This window comes from Idiotropiscis lumnitzeri, chromosome 9 (assembly GCF_059441095.1).
Source record: "Idiotropiscis lumnitzeri isolate Australia: NSW breed Sydney's pygmy pipehorse chromosome 9, RoL_Ilum_1.0, whole genome shotgun sequence".
In the NCBI taxonomy this organism is placed as follows: Eukaryota; Metazoa; Chordata; class Actinopteri; order Syngnathiformes; family Syngnathidae; genus Idiotropiscis; species Idiotropiscis lumnitzeri.
This window is the reverse complement of record NC_142399.1, coordinates 8,441,053-8,459,357: the sequence shown is the minus strand read 5'-3', so window position 1 is coordinate 8,459,357 and position 18,305 is coordinate 8,441,053. Positions and strand designations below refer to the sequence as shown.

The 18,305-nt window shown below is 39.7% G+C and overlaps 1 protein-coding gene across 2 annotated transcripts in view; it reads left to right on the top strand.

The window, feature by feature from the left end:
- The window catches only part of LOC148330113 (cGMP-dependent protein kinase 1), a 91,506-nt gene that overhangs the window by 23,054 nt on the left and 50,147 nt on the right, over positions 1–18,305 (top strand). The window lies entirely within an intron of this gene.

The window sequence follows — 18,305 nt, the reverse complement described above, 5'->3', positions numbered from 1 at the left end:
GCGACCCCTGTTGGAGACGCCTCGTCATTGAAGTAGTGGTCAGCACGAGTGCCTGGAACTTTTGAGGTTCTGGCTTACAATCTTGCGTGGGTTTTCCCCGTATACTCTAGCGTTAGGGTCATTGAAGACTCTTAATCAAGGGTCCTCAATCCTGCTCCACGAAGGCCGGTGTTCTGCCTGTTTTTCATCTCTCCCTGCTGATGCACACCTGATTCAAACGATCAGATAATTAGCAAAGTCTGCAGAAGCTAGATAATGATCCTGATCATTTGGATCAGGTGATCTTGCAGCAGGAAGAACAGGATTGAAGACTGCTCTATAGCTATGATAGTAAGTGCTTGTTTGTCTTCGAGCCCTGCGATGGGTTGATGATTTGTCAAAGGTGGCCAAAGTCAGCTCGGTCAAGCTCCAGGACACCTGTGAGGTGATCTTAAAATATGTTCGTCTTAAATTTTGACTTCCCGAAAGCATCTTGAATGTTTTTTTCTCCCCTGGCTTCAGTTGGGTCCACTGTAATCTGGTACTACAGACGCAATCAGCGGAGGCGCTCGAGTGTGACTGCGTGTCACGCGTGTGAAAAGGACACAATTTGTGAAGCTAATTAGAAGGAGCACCTTTGGTTACCGCTACTACCGGCGTTATTATCACTCTGTTCACGCACTGATGATAAGGACCCCCCCCCCCACACACACACACACACACACACCTCGTTACGATCGCCTATTTCTTTGTGTGCTGATAAGCGGTATGAAAATAGCAAATGCTTGGGATTGCAAAAAGATAAGTGCACACACACACACACACGCACACAAATCCACTGCACTGTCATGGTTGCCTGGCAACTTAAGCGAAGCAGAACTTAAAAGTGTTGCGAGTGTTGCCGCCACATTTTTGGGGGAAAGCTTCTCAAAAGCCAAGTAAGACTGACACACTTGCTTTGATGGTTCACCAGGGAAGGGAACGTCACTTCAACTACTTGGGATTCAAATGTCAAATCCGTTGTGCTGTGTCCTGAAGTTACTTGACCGGTGTAGTAGGACCATGATGATGTCTTTTTTTTATTTTATTATTTTTTTTAATCACGATTATAAGGGCCTCAAAGTGCGCTTATCAGGGGATGAGGTGATGAGGGTGTTGAATTGGAATGACGCTCATCTGGTTATCTTGGCTTTTTGGTGTTTAAAAAAAGATTAAAAAAAAAAACAACAAAAAACTTGCTATTTAGACTCCTGTGCATGTCCACTTCAATTCCTGGTAAAAGTGGCAGAGGCATTTCCCGGCATAGAAACAAAAGCTGCATGTTATTAAATCAAATGTTTGCTATTAAATAAAGCTCACGTGGAATTATTACATCACATCCAGCTCTGCGTGAAGCGAACTGATTGTGTTTTTGCGATATACATCCTTGAAAAATTCATGCGGTTTAGAGCAGCGTTTGCCAACGTTGAGCAGATCTCAACACATGAAAAAACTCTTCACGGCACACCGCAAAAAAAATTGTGAACAAAAGCTATACTGAAATAAAATTCTTAATTTACTCCCAAATGTGTCGAAATGTGGCCTAAATAGTTGAACACAAAGCTGTTCCAGTCTTGTGGCAACAGGTTCTGCCATTAACGATCCTGACCGCCGCTATAAGTCGCTGGCGTAGATAGATGACAAATAAGCATTATTTGATTTTGTACTAACTAAATAATCACATTCACTTTCAATTAGATGAAATTGGATAATTCCCCCGCAGCGCTGCAGATGATCACTCACAGCACACAAATGTGCCGCAACACAGTGGTAGGGAATCCCGGTTTGAGAGAAGTCATTCCAAAAACGCTGAAAAAAAGGAACACAAATTAGTATTATTGTGACGTTAAGCACTTTTTTTTTCCAACGGCGCCCATGTTTCAGCGTAGCGATTCTCATTATTTTCCTTTCTAAAGGCAAACGCACCCCAAACTAATTAATTCAATTGCTTTGGTGATCACTTCTTCATGGATTGGTTTCTTTTAAGCAATCTGGTTATTCTCGAGTTTCTCTGGTGTGACGGTACATAAGGAGAGAAAGATATTTTTACTCTTTGGAGATACTCTGCAGTTCGGCAGATGTGTGTTTGTGGCGTGAGTGGAATGGCCATATTAGTGCTAATCATTACTTGCGCTGTTATATAAGATCTACCAGATAGCTTTGATTTTTATTCTTCCAAGCGCACAAAATGGTGGGGCGTTCTTCATCCGCGCAGCATTTAATGTATTTACTGCTATCATGCAAGGCCATTTTATTGAGTCGGGTGTGGGATTAAATAGCTTCTTTTTATTTTAATGTTTTTTTTTTTTATATAATGGCAGGGCTGCTTTGCATTTTTTTTCCATATTTCATTCAAAGATGTATCTTTCTCTGGTTTGTGTTGGTCAGAAAAATGTCATCGCACAAGTGTTGAATGAATTATTGGTGCTTTTATTCAGTGATGTGTAGAAGTAGTTGAAGAACAGATCTTTTTAACACCAGGAGTAGTTAAAGAGTTGGTTTTTAATTTTGTGTACTGTCGGTATTCTAGCAATATTATAATTTTTTTTTTTTATGAAAAACTCTTTAATTTATTATGTGCTTTTAGTGATCTCATACTCATTCAAAATTTGAAACCTACTGAAAGATGTATGGCTGAGCTCAGACCATTCCCAAGCGTCAATGCTTAATAGCCCAAATGGCCTGAAAAAGAAATTTTTCCCCAAAATTAAAATCAAATCATCATTGCGGCAAAGGCTATTGTTTATGTTACCATAGCAACAGTTGCTTTCAATGATGTATTAAGCAAACACATTAACTCACCGGTTAGCATTCTTGTCCCTTTTACTTTAGCCAGTATGTTGTCTCTCGGCTAATAATGTCTATGGACATTCGAGGATTTTAAAGGACTTTTTCTTGCTTCTATTCATAATTGGGTTTAGTAGCCTGTATCTTCTCAGGATCTCAGATGAGAAATGATCACTTATGGAGAAGGTGGATCCCGTTTTTGCGACAGCAAGTTTTATCTTGAAGTCCGTGAATGTTGCTACAAGAGGACGGGAGTGCCGTTTCTCAACTTTGGCCTGCCCAAAATGGTGAACTCGGTTGTAATGACGATCTTCAGGATGTCTTTCATGTCTGGCAAGATGAGTCGTTCCATCTTTTGGTGAGTTTTGTTGTCTAATAGCATGTGACTCATGTTGTCCCTCAGAATTCAACATTGCATATCTGCTATATCGTCTATTTGTTTTTTTTCCCCCCATTGACGTTTTATTACAATTGTTGAACTCCTGTGATGTCTTTTAACTATTCAACGGTGACTGTTAACTTTTCTCTGTTGAGTAGATTGAGACTGTAAGTGCCAATATTCTATAGATTCATTTACCGACTCCAGTTTGATGAGCACTCGCAGTTTAGCAGCATATTAGCAAAGATTGACACACAGTACTGCTCAAGACAAAAGTGGAACAGTGCTGATAATGGCAAGTGGTCCTTTGTTAGCCTTCTTGCCAAGAAGCTAATGTTGGCAAGCATCAGAAATGCAAAAACATTATTTAAAATTTGAATATGTTGTTGTGGTGAATATGCTGTTTTTGTCAGCTTCCCAGATAGCAAAAATCTCAGTAGTCAGCTAGGCAAACTTACCCTCTGCTCTCTGAACTCTGAAATTATTTTTTTCCCCCTCCTTTGTTCAATAAAATTTGTGCGTTGTTGTTAGCTTCTAAGCTAGCAACTATATTGACTTAGGACAAGTTAGCCAGCTCAGCTAACTAACCCCCGCTGCTTTAAATACTTACTTTTGGCCTTGCCTGACTGCTCCAATGTTAGTCTCTTAGTTAACAGGATTAACATCAGCAAATGAACTCAAGTATGAAAAGTAATTCATTTACATTTTGTTAAAATAACGACTTGTGACGTTAGTGATTACCATAATGCTCTTGTGGGTAATTTTTGTGGTGAATCTGCGGTTGGGTTTAGCTTCAAAGCTAACAACACTATTGAGCCGAATAGTAGCTAACTTGCTAGCTTAAAGAAGTAGCTCTTCTTTCTGAACATGAAACATTGGATTCCCTGGAAAATAAGGGCATCAAAGGTAAAAATTAAATAACGAAATACTGTTTAATTTATTTACCGCATTGGCTTCGATTTGTCAGATACTTGGTGCATTTACCGCCATGCTAACATTTGATTGTTAAACTAGCCTGCCAAAATTGGACATCAACAAGTTGCTTTTTCATTTTGCCCCGTCATGTTCTTGTCACTTTAAACCCACACACACTCTCACAGGTACTTTGTTTTTTAATTCCAACTTCTCAGAGTAGGTGAGACCGACACATTTCCCTCCATTTCACTTCGCCTCACATTTTCTACCTGCATTGACCTCAATCTGTCCTCTTGTCACTCGCGTCCTCCTCTCACTCATCGCCTTGTCTTTTTTTTTTTTTTCCCTCATCGTCCGCCGTCCAGCCATTTCGGCTCATTTCCATCCTACTATCCTCCGTCTTTGTTTGTCCCTCATTTTCTCCTGATAGATAAAGGCCGTGGTGGCCTTTGTGTTAGGCGAGGTGTCCATTTTTAGCTCCTGAGAAGCCGATGAATGTACCGCCGTGAAAGACGTAATTAGTAATGCTCCCCGAGTTCGATACCTTTTGAGAGTTCCTCAACTTTAGGGACGATAAATGCTGCGCGTGCTTTGCTTTTGCCTATTAGGATGCTTAAAGGGGACATGTGATAAAAAAGAACATTTCAAACCAAAAGCTCCCAGGTGGTTTGTGACATGCTTTTGTTATTGCAGTTTTTTTGAAGATTTACATTTACTGGAAGATTTGTTAGCCTCGCACCATGTATTAGCAATAAGCTAGGGGACGTTTGTTGAATTAATTGATAATATTTTGTTGATATGATGTTCGTTTATGTGTGAATTTTCATTTTTGTGGTGACTGGTCTTTAAGTGTCACTTGGAAATAAATGGCTGATCTTTTCCAGTCTAGCTGCCAAGTCATGGGCGAAGAACTCAGTGTGGGGACACTATTATGTAAATTAGCTTCACTGTTGCGCTAAAACTCATCAAAATTCTGAACAGCTCGCTCACAGACACATTTTCAGAAATAGGCAGCTGACGAAAGATTGACCTGCTTGTTAAATTTTACATTATGGGTGGACAGGCACTTCAAAGATCAACTATTTATATAGAAGTGATTAATACGTTAGGGTTGGCTGTCCCATTCACCAATCTCTGCCTTCGTGTCCAAAAATCAACGCTACCTTTTACGTTTCTCAAGCTGCAAATCATAAAGACAAAAAATGGTCTGTCTCCTGCACGTACACTTGAAAGTTGCTGGGAAAGTCTTCGCCTGAGAGGGACTTTTCAATCTGGTTAAGTCAACGGAATCAAGAGTGACTTTGAGATACTGTAAGGCTTTCTTTTCAATTTCTCTTCCTTTACACGTCTTGAGTTCAGTTAAAGCTTCTCTGTTTGATCTCTTTTTGAACTTTGATTACATTCACCAAGCACCTTCACCAGAGTGCAATACATATATATACTATTTTTTTTTTTTGTTAATGCCAGACTATGTGGGTGCGAATGAGTCTGTGTTTATTTTACGGAAGCATAAACTAATATTAAAAAAAAACACAAAAAAAAAACAAACAAATGCAGTACTCTCGGCTCTTCGTTGGGGTTAGCGACTGAGCCGTGCGGAGAATAGTGAAAATCTGTGACTAATCGATGCCCTTTAAAAAGCTTTATAATTGCATATAGATGGCATATAGATGTTGGAAAAGCACTTTTTCAATCAGACAGGGCCATGTCCTTGCTAAAAGGAGCTCCTCCCCTCATGTCGACATAGTTCATTGACACCAATATGCCACAAGATGGTGCCAGTGCAATACTTTTACATGAGACAGGACGTGCAGCGAATCGGCGAGGAGTAGATTGAAAATACGCGGCAAATATTGTCCGGCATTTCGTCAAATAACGGCCTACATTTTGATAGATACCCCCATCGTAATAAATCTCCTGTTTTAGTGAGCATCAAATAAAATATCTAAAAAAAAAAAAGTGAATCAGGAAGTTGAAATAGAAAAACACAGAAAAAAAGATGGACATTCAAAAACTCAATATATTATTAAAAATGATTTTTTTTCCATTTATTTAATTTTTTTTTGTAATGGAAACTGTCAATAGTGGCATTATTGGTTAATTTTTAGTGCCAAAAACCAAATGGCAGTTTTCTGCCTCCATACTTTTAAAAATAATAGTACTAATTGTGATGGGAACTTTGTCAGTGTAACCACTGTTCTTTTAAAAACCGTGTATGTCCAATTCAGTAATTGTTTAAACATTTTCACATTAATGGGATGTCTCTAATGCAAAAACCCCATTCATGTAAAAATTAAAAAAAATCTGGAAAAAATGGACAAATGTGTTTTTCACTGGACAGCGACGATATGACTATAAACATCTTGAATGTTCACTCTAAAAATGTGTTTTTAACAATAACAGAGACCACTATCTGGTCCATTTGGCAATTAAATAAAAAAAATGGGTAGTAAAAAAAACCTTTGGATAACGAAGTGAGTGTGGGAGGTGTGTGTTTTTTTTTAAATGTAATAATGGCTTCTTACTTAATCGAAGGTTTTCTGCACTCGTATCATGGAAGCAAAGTAACAACTGACTGATATTTTGCCTTTCCTTTGTGCTCATTGAATTTTTTCCTAACAAAGAGCCAAACATCATCATGAAGTCAGTGTCAATATTTAACTGCTGACACTTGCGAGAGTCAAGCCGGCGTCCGCGCCACTTGGGATGCTTTCACCTTTTTGCATCATTCTTTGGAGCTGGGGATTTCTGAAATGAAGTGACTCCAATTCCGACATTTAGGGCTGTGGGTTCCAGCCACGATGCTGCGGCACATTAGAGTACGGTGAGAGGTGGAATATCATCAAACATCACTTAAATGGCACAAAAATATTCTTGTTGATTTATTATAAGTAATCTAGTTTTGTTCATCTCTCCATGCTCGTGGCGTGCAATTTAATGTATGCAGAGATTTGTTTCCACTGAGCGGCGAATAATTGTTTTGTGCAGCGAATGTTGCGTTCACGTCAGAGTTTGTTTAATGACGCACATGTTCGCAAAACGAGATAAGTAAAAAAAACAACATGCACTTCACAACGAGGCCTTTAGTGAAGTCCTACTTACTCCGGCTTGAATAAATACCCCTCCCAATACCATCATTTATGACACGACGCCTGGAAAAAAAAATCATATCCAGATACACACTTCCACACACTTGACCTTGGTCATGAGAGCTAGCTTCTCCTGCAAAGTTCGTCTTGAAAATGGCCTATCAAGTGTATCTGCAATCAAATCCACACGGTTTCCTCCTTCGGCCATTGTGGGTTAAAACACCAAGAATAGAATTTTCATTTTGTAACGGTCGCCAGGTAAAACAGTCAAGTGTGGAATTGTTGATTCTGCATAGCGCTGCCCTGTCACAAGTGACTATCGAATGACAGGACGTGCTCATCACCTTCAACGTGAGGCCAGCTAGAAGGCTTTACTGTCACCAACTCGTGATCTGATTGGCTATCGCAACTGTTTAGCAACTCTAAGAGCCCGTTTACTCACACAGCACAGTCGCCCGCACGGTTCAATCTGAACGCCTCGGACGAATAGTACGTGCCATTGGTACCATGAAATCTGCCTGCCAACACAAGCTAGCTGAATTCTGATTGGATAAAAACTTTCACCTAAAAATACAAGCCTGGTTTATAATATGACAAATTTGTGTGTGTGTGTGTGTGTGTGAGTGTGTATGAGAGAGAGAGAGTGAGAGAGAGAGAAAGAGAGCGAGAGAGAGTATGAGAGAGAGAGAGTGAATAAGAGAGAGAGGGAGTGTGAGAGAGAGAGAAATACAAGTCGTGTTTTATACAAGTTGTGTTTTTTTTACAGTGTAAAACTCTAACAGCAATTCGAATCGCAACTGCAAAGGAGCACCTCTGTGTTTCCATTCAAACAATACGTCTGAATTTGTGTAGCCCAGCTACTCCGCCGTTCATTAGCTTCATGTCACGGCTTCTGTGTTGACAAACTGATTGATCGCCCGAGCAGGAGTGCAAGCAAAAAAAACAAAAAAGAAACGTCATTTCCATGAAGCGTAATTAGCGGTTAAGAGACCACGCCACGCGCACGTACTGTTTCTTTCACGCCGACCGGACTTAATTAGCCAATACCAGAATGCAGATGAATGGCGCTCCCAGCGTGCTGCCATCGTGGGCCACTTTCATTTCCGCAGCCTGCTTTCATTCGGGGTGAGCAGCTGCATCGGCCCGGATGCGAGGCTCGACAATGACGTTGAAGGAGCAGGCCGAGCATTTGCCGCTTTTCACAGTCGCTCTCGTAATCGTCGTTCCGGGCTTCTTGTGAGTGTCGTGAGTTTGGGAACGGATCTCTTCCTGGATGAGGAAATGCTGAAGGTTGTTTTTGTTCAATTTGGGCATTTAGTTCAACACCATCTACTTTTATGGCTCCTCTCTGCTTCAAAAGTTTGCTTTGACAAGAAAACGAGTTAATGAGTGAATTAGTAATGAAATTAATTTTGGACGATCGCAATGCCACTTGTGATGCCGCAGTCAACTGCTAGCACAGCATAGCAAAGCGCTTTTGCTCGCATTACAAGATAGGGAACAGTATTTTGATAAGAAAAAGTTTTTTTGTTCATTTGGTGCTGATGTAAAACTAAATTACATACAACTTAAAAAGAAAGAAAAGTTGATGTTTCTTGATAGTTTTTATTTTCAAAGAAGTACAGTGGGCCAGAAGTGCAAAAGACAACAAATAACTAAGCACAACAGCAAATTAAAAAAGACAAATAACTAAAAAAAAAACAAAAAAAAACATTATTTTTTTTGATGTGCTGGATCAATTTTTTGATTTTTGATTTTTTGATTGGCCGTTTTATTTCTTTTTTTGTAATCAGCTTTTTTTTGGGTTATTTATTTCTGTGATTTTTGATTAACTGTCGTTTTGCTTTTGCACTTGTCCAACAATTCAGTGGTTCAGTACTAATTTCGGTCATGCCTTCATCATGACAGCGCCTCTAAAATCAACGTAATGATGTCCTCAAACTTTTGCATATTGCAGTGGTTCCTTCCGGATACAAGCGATCCGACTTTTGATTGTATTCTCCATCATATACCGTCTTCCCCTTCTAGCTCTGCTTTTGCAACTCTGCTTCCTCCTCCAGCTTTTATTCCCTCCGCCTACATCAAGTGCGAAACAACAACTGGCAGTATTCTTGTCATTTCCAGCACCCGCTTCCTCTCAGCTCATTAATATCTCATAATTCCCTTGCTCTTTTTTTTGTTTTGTGTTTGCGCTCTTTTTAGGCTTTGGTTTGTACCCACCCGTAATTCCAGGAGCATTTCTTTGATCAGAAAGGCATTACACATACTAAAATTGTGGTTAGTGTCATAAATTAGCCTGAAAACTTTTGACTCACCGGCTCTTCCGTAAGAATCTAATTTAGCTTGAGCCGATGCTGCTATAAATATCTTCGTATTTATTTATTTGGTTTTAGAAGGATCTAGTGCATCTTTATGGTGTTGATTCTCGGGGCTGTTTGCCGTTTCTTAAAGCAGCAATCTGTAGCAGCGTCTTGTTGCCATGGCAACCATGGGTCATCTTTTGTCAGTTGACTAGTTGTGTTAGGGTCGGTGTCTGTGCTGCTTTTACTGTTGTTTGTATTTTGTACTTGCATTCAGGATTTTTTTTCTTCCTTGTGAAAGTCGTTTGTTTTATTTAATTTTTTTTTATATAAAAATTTGGAATGTTTTGAATTCCTGTTGCCATGCCTGTAGGTCTGCGTGGATGTTGCTCTCAATCCATTTTGCCTCAATTGCAACACGACCCGGCTCAGTCGGCCAAATTCTTAACGATCAATTGTTTATTTTTCGTAGCATTTATTAAATCGTCTAAAAGGCAATTTATTGTTGGCAAGCTCTCAAGCAAATAAAACTAACTTTTTATTACTTTCTGACTGCGTTATTTTTCCACATGCCATTTTTTGGTATTTTTTTTTACGATGTCATCATAATGGTGAAACCCAAATCAATCCTGTGATTTTCTGCTCTAAAATGAAAAGCCATTTTTTTTTTTCTTTAAGAAGCGTTTACTTTCATACGTGTGAATAAACAGCAATTTCTATCATCTTTCATCTATCAAAGACAGCAGATGGTGATTTCTCTGAAGCCTTTTCAGTCTCGGCTGAATAGATCCCGTGTCTGACCAAAAGAGATTGCAATGCTTGCCTTTTGGCCCATTTCAGCAAACCCGTCAAACTGTCACAAAGAAGGCGATTTAAGGGGTTTCTGTGAGGTCACAAACTTGAGGTGCATTGTGCCACCCACGTTTAGTAAGCTAAGGGCAATGGCATTCATCACCAGGACAAAATCAATGTTCAACATGATATGCTATCACTTCCTTTGTGACTCCACTCGATAGGGATACGATTGGCTAATGCGGGTGGCGACCGAAGGTCCGGCAGGATGACGTGTCAGCATGGACACTCCGCTATCCTCAGTGGGATTTTAATTCCCTAGCATCCTGTTTCTTGATGTTCACGATCCCCCCCATAACAAAACAGCAGGGCCAGGGGAAACACATTTCTGACCTTTCAATGTTACGGCCTCAGTGTGAATGACTCTGAATGAATTTAATGTGTTTTCTCACAGATTATTTTACTGTTTAACCCTTTAGGGAACTTGATAGGAGCTCAAGTGGGGTACAAATGAGGGTTTGTAAAATGTACTATGAGACAGTCGTACATGGTGGGTTCTCACAGCCAATTGTCTATGCATTCATCATCCATCTTTTACATCACTTTTAAATATATCAAACTTATTGATGGAAAAAACTAAATAATACTGATGCATAATTGTGATTAATGATAATGAAACATCCTTCCGTTATCTGAACAGCCTCAACTGGTTGCCAGCCAATCACATATAACAAAATATATTCAGCAAAAATGTTATAATGCTGTATATTTGAACAGTCTTTCTTTCTCAGAGAGAGAGAGAGAGAGAGAGAGAGAGAGACTTGTTCATGACTCAGAAAGGTCCAACTGAATCCTACTGTATCACAGCAATCCACCTTCAAATTGAACTGGGGTTGAATCGTTTCGCACTGCACTTACCAAAAACTGTTTTCTGTCTCTCTCTCTTTTTCTCTCTCTGTCTCTCTCTCCCTCTCTCTCTCTCTCTCTCTCTCTCTCTCTCTCTCTCTCTCTCTCTCTCTCTCTTATACACACACGCACATACAGTATAGTAATAAATCTCATATATCGTCAAAAACCCATCATCACCTGGCTTCATTTCCTTAAGTACCATCCAAATGATCCAGCTCAAAAGGAGCAAGCAGTCACTCATGTTGCTTATACTGTGAGATATTTATAGCACCAGTGAGAGATAGTCAACCCAAAAGACAGCGGCTCTCTGGAAGGCCTCCAGAATCCCATGTGATCTCGAGACAGAAATACTGGTGTTGTGGAGGAATGGGGGGGGGATAGTTCCCGAGGTGCGCCCTGATGTCCCGTTAAGTGGCGCGCTACATAGCGTGCATTCAAATGATCCGCCGAAGACAAAAGCCCACATCCTCAAGGTGGGGTCGAAAGATGGCAAGCTGAGACATTTCCAGCATGAGGGAAAAAAACAAACAACAACAAAAAAAACATGTAATGACATTCATTATATATGCAGAATTTTCTGCATTCTTAATTCCACGGCTCTGCATTCCGCCATGCCACTCCGTATTTGACTTTCGGCCACACGTCCACAGCTGTGGGGTTGCTCGGCCCTCAGATCTGCTGGCCAACGGAGATGTTTATTTGCCTGTGGTGCTATTTGCATCGGATTTGAATAACTCTTTTCGACGAGAGGTGAGCTGGAAGCTTCTGCACTCAACTCTGTCATAAAGCAGGCCTTATGAGATGCTCAAAAAAATAGAAATAAGAGCCAAACCTGCCTGCATTTAATGAACTTGTTCTTTTCAGAAGAGCAGCATTCATCAAATTCAATGCGGCCGTTCACTGCAAGCATTCCAGCTTTGTCCAAAACAGCCATCCGCCTCTGACTTCAATAATTAATGAAATGCTTCTACACAGGAAATTAATATTTTTTTGCATGACGAGAACTTACTCTAGCATTTATCCTCGCATATCCTCCGTGTTGTTATTACACCCTCGCCTCGTCCTTTTCAAAAGGTCGACAATTAACCGACAAGGCCGGGGATCCATTCCTGTCAAAGCAAACAGTGACAAATGTTTCCTCTTCATGTCTGTTGAACACCCTCGTCAAATGTTTACCTGACACTGACATGAAAAGTGCTACAATAGAAGTCTTTTTTTTTTTTTTTAAACGACTTTCCCAGTGAATTGTCAGCGACGTAAAGATGGGACGAGAATTTCTCCGCCTGTCATTATAAGGTAGAATTTGCCGTTTGGGCATGGACAGCGCAAGTTGGGAGAAAACAAAAGTCAAAGATTGCTTGGGGGCTCAGTGTCAAACGGGTGGAAGACAATTTCACACTAAAATAATGCTGGATTGTTTTCAAACTCATTTTTGAACAGATTGGGTTATCTTTATTCAAGGTTGGGTTCATTATTTTGACACAACGGATTGGGTTGAAGATTTAAATTTAACACAGCTGACACTGAAAACGGCGATTGGGGTTCAAATCCCAGTCTGACAAACATTAACAACCATTTGTGTTCTTTGGTAAGACCCAACAATGTTGACCCAACGTGCTGGGTTCAATCCTCAACTCAATGTGCTGGGTTGACTGCTTGTGCCTTTTTAATAGCATGATCTCAGTTTTCGAAAGCGACTTGTACCGTTAGGTGTCCCCACACTGACGACCTTTTCCATCGAAGTCCATCTAGGTCAGTTTAGCCGTGGGCCCTCCGGTATATAGGATGCAGTGTCCAGTTGCTAACTTGCTTGAAACTGAATCAGCCGCTTAAAAAGAAAAGACAAGAAATTGTTTTAAATCATGAAAAACTGGAATATCCTCTTTAAAAGCAAAGTGTCAAGGCTACGAAAGCCGCACCTTTGTACCACAAAAGGTACAATAATGCCATTTCTTTCCGGTAGTGTTCAAAGCCGTGATGATGATCTTTTCAAAGTAGCGACAAAGCGTTTTTAGTTTTACTTTCACTCCACTAAAGCATCGACTGGGCTCGCCCGAGTCAATCAGTTGACAATTTCCACACAAAACCCGAGCGGTAGCGTCTACGTTATTAAATCGGCAAGAATGCCGACAAATCGGTTGGAATGCATCAGATCAATGCTCGTTGAAAACAACGGCGTTTTAAAGGAGTCGTTAAATCGAGCAAGACTGCGTTAACATCCTCGCCTTGACCTTGTCCTGCCCCGCAGTCGAGCGAATCAGTGCCGCTAAGCGAGCACGTTCACATGCAGGGCAGGAAAGCCAAGAGGCTGAAAAGCCGTGACTCGCACAGCGGCAGGCTCAGCTCATGTTTGTTGTATCCCTGTGGACATTTCATTTAGAGCCCCATTAAACTAATCTTGATGCTTAAACTCCCAGATCTTGTGAAGGATATCAATCATTTTTCCTCAGAGACAAACTCAGCCATGTTCTCACACTATCCATCATTTCACTTGACAGACCAAGCCCTGATGGATGACGAAGAATTGAAACGTTTGGATTTGTTTACCCTCTGCTGTTTTATGAGAAGGTTTGTGTATGGAAAAACTCAAAATGTTTTGATGGACAGTTTTCAAAATCCTGATTTCGATTCCTTTTTTGTAACAACGACATCACTGAAAAATATGGAGTTGTGTGTGGATGTTATTTGATGCATATTAATCTACATGGAAAAAAAATTGTGATCTCATTCTTCCATCTGGATCACGATCCAGATTCTGGATCCCAATCTTGAATCTCTTTTTGTGATATATGGATTTGCTGGATGAATGAAGATCTCTCTTGGATGCCTTTTTGTAATCCAGAGTCAAAATCTCTCATTGAACGTAGAGGTGTAGTGTCGCTTTAGAATGCCAGATGGACAAATGGACAAAATTAGATTCTTCCAAATTCTGGCTTGATATCTGAGATCGCTTAACACAAACATCTAAAAAATGGCTTATGGAAAAATCAACTTTCATTCCTGATCTGAATCAGTATCCAAATCCAGATCCACATCTGATTCCTTGATAGGTGTAAAATGTTAATAACAGATTTGGATTATCTTTGATGTGTAGCGTTTCTATGATCTATGGACAAATTGATTAACTTTCCGTCCTGAGCTGGATCATTATCCTTATTCTGGAGTAGATTTTAGCTCCGTTCATACTATAACTCAAAAGGTTTGGAATGATGGATGCCACATTCTTGATCCCTTCATGTAGATTGAAAATTGATTAGCGTGAATTTTAATTTGTGTTCAAGTTTCCATATGACCAATGGATACAATGATTACATTTTGATCCTAATCTGGGTCAGTCATCCAAATTCTCGATCCAGATCCATTCCCAGTTGTTTTACAGTTTAACCGTTTAGACTACGTAAAACATTTAGGAATCTGGATTTGGATGAAATTTGGTATGTAGCTCTGAATGACCCAAAGCAGACTTTTTAATGATATACTTGTGACTGTTTTTTATTTTTCCAGGTCATTTTATTCTCAACCGCAATTTTGATTGATCTTGACTCATTTACTACCATTGACGACTAAAGACGTCAAAAATCCATTTTTTTGGTTCAAAGGTTTCGTGGAGCACATTAGCCGATGCCACGCCACCATGACGCACATTCAAAACATGTCAAGTCGTTACAGACCTGGAATCATAGGTCAATAAGTCATTTGTTTCACAGTTTAGTATACAAGCGGAACCAATTTGTGTTTTGTCCAAAATGAGCCAACATATTGGGTGTGTAGCACAGGTCATCAAATAAACAACTTGGCATTTTCATGCTCTCACAGAGCATTTGTTTTAGTTCCCTGCCCCATTTTCATTAAATTGAAGCGTGAAAACAAATTTTCCAATTTCTATTCATCACATGACCAAACACTTCCGCATCCCTTTGGGCATCAACAGCTGACTCCATCACATGCTTAAAACTTAATCGATTCTCAAAGGCTGACCTCTAAAAATTAAACCTCACAATGGCTTTTCTTTATATTCTTTTCTGTGAAATAACGTCAGCCACTTGCTCAGGGGGGAGCGCATGAATGCTTTCAGTATGTCGTGAAAGAAACGGTGTGTGAAGTCATCTTTATAATACTTTGTTAAAACGTGTCGAGAGGGCGCCCGAGGCAGATTGCGAGCCATCATTTCCATAATTGTGGACGTGAGTGTGAGGCAAATGTGTCGCTATCAATATTGTAACCTACTTACTTTAATGATGACTTGATTTTAAAAGTAAGTTACTGTAGTGATTACTACAGTTGTACTTTATGATACTTTATTAGTTACTTTCGGCAGACACTGACAACATTACTATAGAAATGAAAGTATTTTTTTGGAAGTGCATTTTTAACAGTAAAGTTTAAGGAGAAAGTTTTTTTTGGAAAAAGTCAAATTGTTTTTATATAAAAATACTTCACTCAACATAAATGGTCTACTTTTTATTTTAAAAAAGACTCATCATAAATACATTTTATTTTATGTAGATAACCTAAAATAAAGGCAGTCAATTTGTAATGTGACATATTTAACTGCTAATATTGTACATTGTTGTTTAAAAAAAAAAATTCAGCGGCCTCCTGCTCTAGTCGCAGCTGCACGGCCTTTGAAAGCTTTGAAAGCAAAACATTTCTTCAAATGTAAAATTTGTTTTCTTTTTTTTGACACGAAGCTAGATAACACTTTGTTGACAGCACGGAGCGTGCAACCAATTTTTATATTTTTGTATTTAGCTGACACAAACTCAACACAGGGACTGTATTTAAAGTTTGATGCAAATGTCTATTATGTGATCTGTTGCTCACGTCTACTGCAGAGTAGCAGTTGTCTGGTTTTGCCTTCCGACGAGAAAGATCCTCTGCTGCTGAAGTATTTGGCAATTCTGCTTTGTCACAATGTAACACATTAAAGTTGTTGAATTTTAATCAGACGACTATATTAGATATAGTCCCACTTAATATTATTCCTTAATCAAAGCAGCGGTCATTATTGGGTAAGACGCTACCTGCATCACTGGTCACCATAAACAAAAAAATTCATATTGTCGTCTTGCATTTGGCTCGACACAGCTGTAATTAAGACGAATCGTATTGCCTGCTGTGTTGATGATTTTATATTAAAACGCCATTCAGTGAATAGTCACTCTCATTAAAGATTTATAAGAACAGCACCGACGGCTGTTTTTAGAGTGTACAAACCTGTAGCGACATGAAGAGATTTTTTTTTTATTTTCCCCTGTATGCCTTGGACACAAAATAGAGGACAAATGAGCACAATCAAAACAGCAGGGTGCAGGACCAAAATATAGTTAGACATTCAAAGAGGTGACGACTGTCTCTCTTGTGTAACTGCGCCGTGGAATGATGCGCACAAAGACATGGAAACTGCCCCCCCCCTCGGCAAGCAATCAAAACTCTTTCCCGCAGAGCTTGCCTACAAATGTTTTCTTCGAGTTTGCGCTCGGTGAATCATTGCAGTCATTTAAAGTCCCGCCGGTACGCCGTGTTTCCACGAAAGCGTGCATCCTCTTTAAGTCCTGTCTAAAGGGCAGAGGAGAATTGTGTTGGATCAAGTGTTTTTAGTGTCGAGGCGCTCTGGTAATTGGAGTATATTACTTTAATAAGCACTTGCTCGCCAATGACTGTCAAGAGATGAGAATCTTCAAGAAGAATACTCAGCGTTAACTTATGGTAATTGCTCAAGTAAGTGGTAATATGTTATTGAGGCTTCTTACATTTACTTACTCATTAAGCTCAAGTCGCAAAAGACGGTAATTGGAGTTAAGTTACAAAATATAAACCGCTATGATCTTAGACTCCAATCATCTTTCCCGGACTAACAACAAAGTTAAAAAAACAAGTGAAAGAATTGGACCCGGGACGCAGAACTAGTTCAAATATGTCAGCTGTGTTCTCTGACATAGAAACATGTTTCCTCGAACATTGAAGGTTGAATAAATAGAAATAACACAGGAACTCCTTCCATATCAATGCCGCCTTAGCCTTTTATACGAAAGCCGGCGAAGAAAGGCAGGACGTTGATGCAACTGTGTGTGCTTTCACGCCACAGCATTCAGCAAGCAGATAATGTGACAAATAACAATTCTTGTCGGACACAGACAATTGCTGTCAACGGGGGCGTAGAAGTGAGTGGTGAGTGTGAAACTTGGCACTCCTGTCCTGGCATTGGAGCATTCCTTTTCCTTCACAGGCATTGTCCTGACTCTCATACTATTATCAAGGGTGGAATATTGGCTGAAAAAAGAAAAAAAAAGCTTGCAGCTGACGGCTGATGAGAAACACGGAGATCCCGTCGTAAGGCAGAAGACGCATTTATAAGCCGTGCAAAAAGTAATTGACAGCCCCAAAGCCTTTTTGGCATAACCTTTATTAATAGTTTAAAACATAAATGACGACGTTCATCATTTAGATTTTGGCATCGGCAACCTGGTTGTGGTTGTTTTTTTTGGTTTGTTTCAACCTATTTGTTTAGCATCATCCGGTATGCAAAAACAGTGATATTGCGTTTTGACATTTTATTATTATCCAAATCCAATAAAATGGTGACACAACGCACATACTTTAACACGTTTCTGACACATGAACATATTACGTCCTTGAATTTTATTCTCTGTCAGCGTTCATTAAATATGCATTGAATTTTAGTCTCTACTGCAAACACAGCGGCTCGGTTTCACACAAAGATTCTCAGAAGTTTTAACCATGATATCACTTATGAAATCTAATACAAAAAGGTAAAAAGTTTTTCCAAGATGCGAGGCGTTGTTCGGACAAAAATGTGAGATCTGCTCAACTTCGCTCACTTCCCGACAAGCTGCAGTTGAGTATAGTGAACAAATCTTCCTCTAAAGAGGCTTCATACTGTTTAATGCCACGCCTTGTTAAAGTTTACTGTCAAACTAAACATAAAACAAAGCGAATTACACACCGTGTGCTTAGAACAAGCTCGTAAATTTGCCTGGAAAGCTGCTAGCTTAATGCTAATGCTTTAAGGACCGAATATGCAGTATCAAGGCGCCACTGCAAGTCTGTCACTGTGGGTTTATTACAAACATTTCAGTATGCAACAAGTATAAT